The following is a 10,477-nucleotide window of genomic DNA, read 5'->3' as shown; positions in this document are numbered from 1 at the left end:
CTGGAAAAACTAAAACTTAGTTTACTACGAAATTTTAAACATAGGAAAAGTTCCTATCAAAGCTGCATAATTCAATTTCTACAAAATTAGCAGCGTCCTCTAACGTCAACTCGATAAACTCTTTAAATTATGACACAAAAAATTATGTATAAAATATTTTCTAAGAACAGAAAATCACATTGAAAAATTTACACATGTTGTAAAACAAAACCGTTGTGGATGTTATGCGTACATTTGTCGTCTTTGAAGCATTATGCACCATCAAATAATGTAAAATTAAGCATAAATGAATACATAAAGATTCTTTTGTATCTTTCAAAAGCCATTTTCCATTCGCAAAATTAAACGTGACCTCTCTGTCCTGTCCTATTGTTGCGTGAAGTACAGACGTGCTAGCTTCTCGAACTTGGCACTAGGTGACCGGAGAGTCCTAAAATAATTCTTGAAAAGTTCACTGTTTAATAATAGTAGCACTAATTGTTTTACAGTCATATGATGTAAGTGCTCATAGTTTTAAATTAAAACTAGAAAAATTCGTTGTTTAGGTAACCCTCTAATCGAGCCTCCACTCGCTGAGAGCTTAATGATCCAGATGGCCACGAAATGGCGTGGTGGGTGGGCCAGCTACTGACCATTTTTGAATTTGTTCCAGATTAGTTAAATTGCATTACAACAGTTTGAACTTGAGAAGTGTGTATTAAATTACAAATGAACTAAAATAAACCTTTCCTTGTTAAAAATATAAATGGACAAAACAACATAAGAAATAATAACATCGAACAACTAAATACAACTGGTTTTGTAAAGTATAAAACATGTTAAGCCTAAATATTCTTTTCTTCCTCATTGTATCTGCTAATTTTAACGACTACTAGACCAGCTGCTAAACAAAAGAACATCGTATAAGTCCAAGAAGGAAAAAAAAACATAATATGTCGCTAAATGAGAAGCTATTAACGGAACGGGTACAGTAGCTAGCCCCGTCCGATAGCCCAAAGGCTTGGACTATGTGAAAAGGCAGGAGCTATGGTGGTTGACTTGCATGTAGCACTACAGGCATCAACAGAACAGTCGGACATTGCATAGCTTGTAGTCATCCTTACTGGACCACGCACTTCCCTTCGATGGTGGACTTGAGCTCATTAACCTGTGTCTCCAGGGTGTTCTTAAACTCTGAAATGACCAAGAATTTATTTATTTATTTTTAAAACAGTCCCTCGAGTTCGTTAGAAATAAGACGAGATACGTCATTTAAAAATTTCAGTTCGTCCGAGTCCTTAACAAATGTTAATTTCATTTTATAAATTAAAGTCTTTCAGGAATACCTACCACAACATATTCTGTTTGGCTATACTGAGTATTATGTATCTACTGACTTCACAAAATGTTTCTTTTTATTTTCTAAAAAAATATGTTTGTTTGTTTTTTGAATTTCGCACAAAGCTACTTGAGGGCTATCTGTGCTAGCCGTCCCTAAATTAGCAGTGTAAGACTAGAGGGAAGGCAGCTAATCATCACCACCCACCGCCAACTTTTGGGCTACTCTTTTTCCAACGAATAGTGGGATTGATCGTAACATTATAACGCCCCCACGACTGAAAAGGCGAGCATGTTTGGTGCAACGGGATGTCAACCCGCGACCCTCAGATTACGAGTCGCACGCCTTAACACACTTGGCCATGCCGGGCCCTAAAAAATATGAAACGAGTACTTTGGTTCGAACAACGTCCAGTATTCAGTAAAATAAAATATACAACAACAAACAGCGTTCAGTATTCAGTAAATTAAAATATACAACAACAAACAGCGTTCAATATTCAGTAAAATAAAATATGCAACAAAAAACAGCGTTAAGTATTCAGTAAAATAAAATATGCAACAACAAACAGCGTTCAGTATTCAGTAAAATAAAATATGCAACAATAAACAGCGTTCAGTATTCAGTAAAATAAAATATACAACAACAAACAGCGTTCAGTATTCAGTAAAATAAAATATGCAACAATAAACAGCGTTCAGTATTCAGTAAAATAAAATATGCAATAATAAACAGCGTTCAGTATTCAGTAAAATAAAATATAAACAACAAACAGCGCTCAGTATTCAGTAAAATAAAATATGCAACAATAAACAGCGTTCAGTATTCAGTAAAATAAAATATGCAATAATAAACAGCGTTCAGTATTCAGTAAAATAAAATATAAACAACAAACAGCGCTCAGTATTCAGTAAAATAAAATATACAACAACAAACAGCGTTCAGTAGTCAGCAAAATAAAATATATAACAATAAACAGCGTTCAGTATTCAGTAAAATAAAATATACAACAACAAACAGCGTTCAGTATTCAGTAAAATAAAATATGCAATAATAAACAGCGTTCAGTATTCAGTAAAATAAAATATAAACAACAAACAGCGCTCAGTATTCAGTAAAGTAAAATATACAACAACAAACAGCGTTCAGTAGTCAGCAAAATAAAATATGCAACAATAAACAGCGTTCAGTATTCAGTAAAATAAAATATACAACAACAAACAGCGTTCAGTATTCAGTAAAATAAAATATAAAACAACAAACAGCGTTCAGTATTCAGTAAAATAAAATATGCAACAATAAACAGCGTTCAGTATTCAGTAAAATAAAATATACAACAACAAACAGCGTTCAGTATTCAGTAAAATAAAATATACAACAACAAATAACGTTCAGTATTCAGTAAAATAAAATATACAACAACAAACAGCGTTCAGTATTCAGTAAAATAAAATATACAACAACAAACAGCGTTCAGTATTCAATAACGTATAATACATAACAACACAGAATCCTCAGTGTTCAGTAACACATACTATATAAAATCACAGAACCTTCACTATTCAGCAACTTATAATATATAACACACAACCCTCAGTATTCAGTAACTTATAATGTATAACAACACAGAACCCTGAGTATTCAGTAACTTACAATATATAACAACAGAGAACCCTCAGTATTCAGTAACTGATAATATGTAACAATACAGAACCTAATGGTTTAATAACATACAATATATACTCTTCAAAAAACGAAACGCAAGAGGCAAAATATGAGACAAATTGTTAACAAGTTTATTCCGGGTAGTTCTGTATGACATGTGTAAAACTTTGCACATTCACTGCTGAATATCCAAAGTCTGCAAAGGCGAAGTCCACGCTCACTAGGTGAAGTTTAATGTCACTCAATGTCAATAACGAGTATGCCCCCCGTGAGCATCAATAACAGCTTGGCATCTTGGTCCATGAAAGCGATGAGATGACGAATTACATCCTGTGGAATGGATGTCCACTCAGCCTGCAAAGCTGCTGCAAGCTGAGGTAGAGTCTGCGGTTGAGGTTGTCGCCGTCGCAGACGTCAGTCCAACTTGTCCCAAAGATGTTCGATAGGGTTTAAATCTGGTGATCTGGAGGGCCAGGAAGAGCGTTGATGTTGTGGTGTCTCAAGAAGACAGTGGTGTGTCGGGCTGTGTAAGGACGGGCGTTGTCATTTTGAAAAACGTTGACGTTCACCATGATGGGTTGCACATGGGGCCTAAGAATCTCGTAGACGGTTGCGTACGGTCTGATCGTAAATCCTACGCAGCCCTGGTATGGTTGAGGCAGTAGACGTCGCAGTGGTGGTCCTATCCCGAAGGTGATGTAACCGGATGTTGCGATCTTGTGCGGGCGTGGTCACACGAGGTCTGCCAGATCGTGGACGGTCACGAGTTGATCCATGTTGTTGGTGACGATTCCATAGCCTTGTGATGGTGCTTGGGTGGACATTCACAGCTCTGGCAACATCTGATCGAGATTCGCCTGCTTCCAAGCGACCAATGGCGTTGTTGCGTTGTGCTTCTGTCAGTCTTGGCGTAACTGTATTGCGTGTCGGTGGCTTAACACTGAGCTATAGAAACCGAGAACCCGTCACTTTTATAGGGATTTTGCACATATTGCACTTGCAGAACATGCAGATCTCTCAAACAAATTTATTGGACATGAATGCGTTTTGGTGAAAAATCCGATGCTTTCCTCCGTTTTCAAAGTGCACAACTTTTATTGTCATTTTGGTCTGACAATCAGTGCCTTAACACGTGTAACATCACATACTCTGAGCTTGTAACGTTATTACATATATTTCTCTTTAAAATAACAAAAATATCCCTTTTCCGTTTCTTTTTTTGAAGAGTATATAACACAGAATCCTCAGTATTCAGTAACATATAACAACACAGAACCTTCAGTATTTAGCAACATATAACACATAACAACACAAAATCCTCAGTATTAAGTAACGTATAGTATATAACATCACAAAACCCTTAGTATTCAGTAACTTGCAATATATAACCACACAGAACCCTCAGTATTCAGTAACTTATAATGTATAACATTATATCTAAATGCTATACCTCTCGGTTACATGGCAAGTTTGTTTTTCTTATTAAAGTAGAATTTTAATTCACCTCTACTAAAGAAACCACTCAGACTTAATGTTCTTACACGAGCCCTTGCTTTGTGTGTTTTCATATAGTAAAATCCACATCGGACTCAGCAGATAGCTGAGTTCACCAAGGGGAATCGAACTCCTGATTTTAGCGTTGTAAATTCGTAGACTTACCGTTATTCTAGTGGGGGACTCTTTTCTTTTGTTTCAGTTATGTGAAAGAAGACAAATGTAATTGTGTTTTAACATTTCATCTAAACTAATGCATACAATCTTTTGTGGGGAAAGAATTACGTAAGTTACATACGAAAAGCCAAGTGACAAAAGGATAAGATATTGAATAATTTGTTACATACGAAAAGCCAAGTGACAAAAGGATAAGATATTGAATAATTTGTTACATACGAAAAGCCAAGTGACAATAGGATAAGATATTGAATAATTTTTCTAAGCGAGAAACAAAGCTAAAGTTATGTGATATTTTAGCTAGGCTGCAAGCATGTAACCAGTAATAAAAAAAAATTATAATTTTATGACACAAGCTACATATTTTTATAAGCCTTTATACTTATGTTTGAACCACGATAACTTCGATAGGAGAACAAATTACCAAGTTTCACAAAATTCATTCTTTGTTGCTTGTTTATAACGACACAACAACATTCATCTGAAACAAAATGTTCCTTCTTAAACTCTTGATACATATCTATAATAATCTGAACTTAAAATATCACGAATTCGTATTTTAGAACATGATTGGCTGGAATAAAACTTATAAAAATTATAGGCCACTTGCTTCAAATTATTCATATTTTGTTACTTGTTCAATGTGAAAAGTCATTATATAAATAGTGCCTAGACCATCAACAAATCATATAGTCTTATATTTCTCGCTAGATATGTATTTTTTTTTTCAAACTTTATGCTTCCTATTTTTGTGGATAATATTTTTATAATGCCAAAAGTGATCCAACTAGAGATACTCAAATAATTTCTTACGAAAAGAATATACTACTACAAAACTACTGGAGGGCATGTGGAAGATAAAACTGACACTGTTTTAAAGCAATGATTTCTAACAGACATTATTACAAGTGTTCGAAATGACATTGTTTGAAACCATGAGTTTGAAGTGATATTATTACAAATCAAGAGTCTTAACTTACATTGTTTGAAACCATGACTTCTAACTGACATTATTACAAGCCAAGTGTTCTAACTGACATTGTTTGAAACCATGACTTCTAACTGACATTATTACAAACCAAGTGTCCTAACTGACATTGTTTGAAACTATGACTTCTAACTGATATTACAAGCCAAGTGTCCTAACTGACATTGTTTGAAACTAGGACTTCTATCTGACACTATTACAAGCCAGGTGTTCTAACTGACATTGTTTGAAACCATGATTTCTAACTGACATTATTACAAACCAAGTGTCCTAACTGACATTGTTTGAAACTATGACTTCTAACTGACATTATTACAAGCCAATGTTCTAACTGACATTGTTTGAAATCATGACTTTTAACTGACATTATTACAAACTAAGTGTTCTAACTGACATTGTTTGAAACCATGACTTCTAACTGACATTATTACAAACCAAGTGTTCTAGCTGCCACTGTAACCAGCCAAGTCTTCCACCTGAAATAGTTTGAAGTCATGAATTCTAAGTGATATTATTAGAACCCAAGTGTTCTAATTGATATTGTTTGAAACCATGACTTCTAACTGACATTATTGCAAGCCAAGCATTATAACTGACATTGTTTGAAATCATGACTTCTAACTGTCATTATTAGAAGGCAAGTGTTCTAACTGACATTGTCTTAAGCCATATGTTCTAACTAACATTGCGTCAAGCCAACTATTCTATTTCAGTAATGTAGTTTCACAATGTAAGTTTAATTACTTGATCGTATGGATTGATAAAGATTCCAAATAGTTCACTCACCGAATAACTAACAGTGAACCTTAGTGAACCACCAGCCATATTGGTTAAGATATATTATACGCGTTTACACCAATAATATGCTAAAATAGGTTGCTAACGTTTCTAGTATAACAACTGAACAATTTCTGAAACAGCCACCTTTTTTGCCTACTGACTGTCTACCTGATCACATCAGTAGGGCTAGTCCCTAGACGGTTCGAATTATCGCTTCAAGGTTTCTCTAGTTTACCCCCCGACTGGTCTGTGGGTATCCTCTTTTGATATTCCGATAAAAATCCATATATATATATATGTGTGTGTGTGTGTGTGTATATGTATATAGAATATAAATGGTAAATATATCATGCACGTGCTTAAATATTTTAACTCCTATTCAACCCAACAGATAGCGCCACATATCGATTGATAGACGCAGATAAAGTATATAATACAGTTATAATGTTAAAAAACAAGTGTTAAAAATTATGAATTTTAAAATGAAGTACAGATCCTGCTAAAATAATAAAACCAGAGTTTGAAACTACAATCACAAGTTTATAAAATTAAATTCCTATACTGGCAGCTTTATACACTTTTCTGTAGTCCAAATTAAAAATTATATTTAAATTCTTGTAAAAGTTATAGCTAGCCAAGTTTTCAGATTTTTCCAGTAAGTATCACTTTACTTGTATTTATAGCTTTTATTTCAGCATGTATCTTGGATACTTCTTATAACACTAATTTTTAACTATCTATGTATAATATTCTTCTTATAAGGGATCAGTGGGGATCTTTTGTTGGCTATACATTCAAGCCTAATTGTGGTTATAATATTAGTTTTATTTTATTTTTTCACAATTTACCCAGCACAATAAAACTTGGTTATAAATAATCTCAAAGCATCAAAACATATTAATAGAATTTGATATTGTCATTATATTTTAAAGTTAAAAAATTGAAGAAACAAGGTATATTATTACAGTGTCATTAACGTGTTATTGAAATGAATGTAAATTACGTAGCGTTTCACTGAAAATGTCGAGATGGTTATAGAACCACAGTCTAGTGATAAATAGCCAATTTGCCTGAAGTTAAAACGAAGTCGAGAAATTTAGTCAGTGGCTGGATATGATTTGTGTCTTCCTGACGGGAAGCGTACATAAAAATAAGTTATTACACAATGTGGGAACAAAATACAAAAACACAATGTTTCAAAGATAAGGATCGTTTGTGAAAATGGAAAACATGTACAGAGAGAGATTAAGATATATTGAAACTTATCCTCGGACTCAAAGCTCTCATGTAGAAAATGAAAAGTTTAGATACAGTATAAAACTTTCCAACCCAAAAATTCATAGAAGATTGCTAAATGTTTTCATCAGATGATTAAAAAAACATCAATACATTCCTGACATGTCTCCCGATGAATTTGGTCAGTTTAAATGTGTGATTGTAAGCTGTAGTTTTAATATACCAGTCATTTTATGGGATACTGCACAATATGAACCAAACCGGTAAGCCTAACTTTCCGCTACATACAGCTGTTAAAGCACATAGACTGTGATCGATGGAGTTCCGTTCTAGTTTGTGTCGAACTGAATAATCGTTTCTAAAACAGTTCAAACATAAGCTCGAACGTACGAACTAAGGAAGTACAATCGTAGAAAGATAATTATTTTGTAAAATAACAACAAAAACATAACTTCAGTGAAATTTCTGCTTTGACTTCCTCTCAATTTAATATTAGTATTGTTTTATCTTCAAGATACTCAGTCACGTGCTCCACACTTTCAAGCATGTTAATATTACTAAATTATTTATTAAGTACAGTGACGTACTTGTGAAGTCATCCAGGTCCTCAGCTTCTTGTTCTGCAGCGAGTTCTGCAGGAGTTTTCTTTCTCCTATTCAGACCTCCTTCTGCAATAGCTTCATTCATCTCTGCTTCTTTCTCTTCTTTCTTTTTAATTCCGTACTAATGTAGAAAAAAGAACAACTTGTGTTTAATTAATATGACAAACAAAATTCATATTTATTTAAATATATTCATCAATATACAAACATTTGTAATCAATAGGGGAAGATCTCCTGCAACATTTCACAGTCGGACAAACAATAAACAGGGGAAGATCTCCTGCAGTATTTCACTTTCTTCAGTGTCGGACAAACAACAGACAGGGAAAGATCTCCTGCAATATATCACTTTGTTCAGTGTCGGACAAACAACAGACAGGGGAAGATCTCCTGCAATATATCACTTTGTTCAGTGTCGGACAAACAATAAACAGGGGAAGATCTCCTGCAACATTTCACAGTCGGACAAACAATAAACAGGGGAAGATCTCTTGCAATATATCACTTTGTTCAGTGTCGGACAAACAATAAACAGGGGAAGATCTCCTGCAATATATCACTTTGTTCAGTGTTGGACAAACAATAAACAGGGGAAGATCTCCTGCAATATTTCACTTTGTTCGGGTTCGGACAAACAATAAACAGAGAAAACTCTCCAGCAATATTTCACTTTGTTCAGGGTCGAACAAACAACAAAGAGAGGGAGATTTACTGATCTTGGAGCTTTGTTGCTAATATTATAGTGGATTTATCAACAAAACATTATAAATCAACAGACAGTGATAAAGTGCTCTTTGACTCGAAGGTTTATTTTTGTTTAAATATATTACATTACTGAAACTTCGTTTCAGTCTAAACGATATAATCAACACTAATATAAAACAAACAAGAGGGAGTCCTCAGTAGTAACAAGAGGGAGTCCTCAGTAGTCGCGGTACTTGTTAGGCAGGGTTAGAGTAAATTCAATGATACCTTTTTCACCCCTATTTTCAGCTATGCTTTTGTGCGCCCGAAGTACCAGGTGTGGGGCGCGCGCCTATATCCGATTTACTTTTATTACTTCTCAGGACCTTTACCAGTCTACCTTGAAGTTGAAATTATTTTAAGCAGGATTAGAGTAGGCTAAACTACGTAGTCTATGGCGCAGCGAAACAAGTAATCAAAAGGTTTTCACCTATCGAGTTAAAAACGGTAATTAGGTCTAAAATCGGTCAAGAGATAACGAAGCTATGAACTAAAAGTTTGTATTTGAAAACAAAGAAACTCACATCCGTTCTGCTGCGGCTAAAAATGCCAACGTAAGAAAAACAGTTAGGGTGACATTCTAGATACCATGTTCTAATTTGTTACTTCACGAGGATAGGGTAGAGATGATAACGTCATGATGTTGTGAACTAAAGGTAATTTTAGTCATTTTTCCACGAATCGGCACCAGATGGCAATGCTGTCTTAAGCAGTAAACAGTTCGCGAGCAAATTACCAAAAGATAACGTAAATCCATATGTTTTATAGTAGCAATCAAAGTGTTGAGATTAACACTTTATCTAATTTACTTATATAGTTTTACAGTTAGCAACACTGAACATTTTTTATCACAATAGCAATATTACTTTATAAGTAAAACATTAAATCTGGAATACTTTTATCTGGGTTCTACAGGTGAATGGTATCACTAAAGTTCTATAGGGAGATAGTGTTACTAAAACCTTATAGGCGGATGGTGTTACTAAAGCCCTATAACACATGTCAGTTTCTATTACACATACTATCTTAATTTATTCGTTATATGAACGAGGCAAATGTCATAAGTGATAATTTACTTTATATACTTTATGATTATCTGTCCTAAAATTATTTTATGATACATAATTTTGTATGACACTTTTAGCGGCCCGGCATGGCCAAGCGTGCGACTCGTAATCTTAGGGTCGCGGGTTCGCATCCCCGTCGCGTCAAACATGCTCGCCCTTTCTGCCGTGGGGGGGTTATAATCCTACTATTTGTTGGTAAAAGAGTAGCCCAAGAGTTGGCGGTGGGTGGTGATGACTAGCTGCCTTTCCTCTAGTCTTACACTGCTAATTTAGGGACGGCTAGCACAGATAGCCCTCGAGTAGCTTTGTGCGAAATTCAAAAACAAACAAACAAACAGACACATTTAGTTGTTACATTACAATGATAGAGTGATGTAACATCACAGTAATTAACACATTCTTTGTC

At 34.5% G+C, this 10,477-nt stretch overlaps 1 pseudogene across 1 annotated transcript; it reads right to left on the bottom strand.

The window, feature by feature from the left end:
• Positions 1 to 540: 540 nt before the first annotated feature.
• On the bottom strand, positions 541 to 9,643 carry LOC143224065 (complexin pseudogene; annotated as a pseudogene). The gene is made up of 3 exons (XR_013013191.1): positions 9,611 to 9,643; positions 8,246 to 8,381; positions 541 to 1,173 (listed from the first exon to the last, which is right to left on the bottom strand). The product of XR_013013191.1 is annotated as a complexin pseudogene (transcript).
• Positions 9,644 to 10,477: the final 834 nt, after the last annotated feature.

The sequence above is a fragment of the Tachypleus tridentatus genome, chromosome 8, assembly GCF_004210375.1.
Source record: "Tachypleus tridentatus isolate NWPU-2018 chromosome 8, ASM421037v1, whole genome shotgun sequence".
Taxonomy (NCBI): domain Eukaryota; kingdom Metazoa; phylum Arthropoda; class Merostomata; order Xiphosura; family Limulidae; genus Tachypleus; species Tachypleus tridentatus.
This window is presented reverse-complemented; position numbering and strand designations above follow the sequence as displayed.